The following is a 1,657-nucleotide window of genomic DNA, read 5'->3' as shown; positions in this document are numbered from 1 at the left end:
TAAAAATGTACACAAAGAAAATTACAAGTCCAAAAATCAAAAAAATTTGGTAGAAATAAAATTAACACAAATATCTTTCTAATTACGAAATTTGGGAATTGTTCACATACTAAGCAGTCCTAGACCAATTTTTGAAATTCACCTAAAAAGCTAGAGAAATAGAGAAAATCCATTTTATGCTTTTTTTGAGATCCAAGTTGACAAAAATACATGAAAATCACAAAAAACACTAATTAATCATAAATAAACATAGCCTTTCCTCCTCGACAATGGTGCCAAATCTTGGAAGTGTATGTCACTTACATCCAAGATTGCTAAGTTAATACTAATATAGTATTAGTGGTAAACTAGATCATTATTCACTAAGGAAGCTAAAAAAGGTTACTTAAGGCTAACTAGTGGGCTAAATTAACTAAGAATTGACTGATTTTTACTAATTAAACTAAGTGGATAGATTTAATTAAAAACCTAATTAACTAGTGAAATAAAAATGTGAGTATTTAAACTTTTCTAAAGTGGAGTCCTAGGAGTTATGGAATGCTAGATTCCTTATCTATTCTTTTTAATTAGGCTTAAGTTAATTTTCACTCTATTGACTGAATTAAACCCCTTATTAAATTTTGTATAATTATGCCTTCCTAATCAATTCAAATAATCAAGTTCTTATACAATTTTGTACAAGTCCTTAATCAATCTCTCAGCTAGGTGTAAAGTAATCAAAAATTCTCCTTAGTTCCCTTTAAGTGCAGCTCGGCCTATGATAAGTCTAATGCACAATTTTGCAAACAACATTTTATCAAACAATAACCAAACATATTTATGCATGGCCAATGTAAGACACATTCAATATACATAGAACATATATTTATATAACTTACAATATATTGAGGAGAATTTTTAGCAACTATACACCAAGAGAATCAAGTGAAAAAATAATAAACCATCAAGTTAAATATCAATTTTGATCAATAAAAACAAGATATAATAATGTTCTTAATTTTAAGAACGAGATTACATCAACTTAGGTTTAATGGAAAGTTGTGTGAGCCTTCAACCTTTCTTGAGATACTTCAAGACTCTTCTAGCATCCTTCCTTCCTATCACTCTTTGTAGATTTAGCCTCTAGTGATCTTGGAATTCACTTGAGCACAATCCTTCCACTATGGCTAAACCATACTTATGAATACCTTAAAGATTTTAAAGCCAAACCAAGAAACAAAGCTCTATAGATTGAAATGTGAGGTGAGAGGAGAAGAATGGTGGAGTTAGATTAGAGTTTTGATGGTTGGATCATGAGTTATAGAGGAGAGAAGGTGAGATGGAGATGAACAACAATGGAGAGCGAATGGAGAAGGGTGGCTTCCAAAATGAGGGTGAATGGAAGAATGCATACTGAAAATGAAATTAAGATAGTTTGATTCAAGTTTAGGATAAATGGGCCCAACTCTACCATAGTAAATAGGTGAAAATGATCTAGGATAATTTTACTATTTACCATGTAATATGGACAAAAATATAGATGAAAATGGTCTAGAAATTAAATTAAATAAAGCTAAAGACAATGGAAATTAAGAGAGAGAGTGAGTGGAATTAAAATGTGGTATAATATGTGCAAGGCCATATAAGGCTCGTACTTTCACGCCCAAAATCAAGTGTT

The sequence above is a fragment of the Prosopis cineraria genome, unplaced genomic scaffold (assembly GCF_029017545.1).
Source record: "Prosopis cineraria cultivar Desert tree isolate PC_DT_omini unplaced genomic scaffold, ASM2901754v1 PC10, whole genome shotgun sequence".
NCBI classification, from domain to species: Eukaryota; Viridiplantae; Streptophyta; class Magnoliopsida; order Fabales; family Fabaceae; genus Prosopis; species Prosopis cineraria.
The sequence above is the reverse complement of the archived record's forward strand: the minus strand, read 5'-3'. Positions refer to the sequence as shown.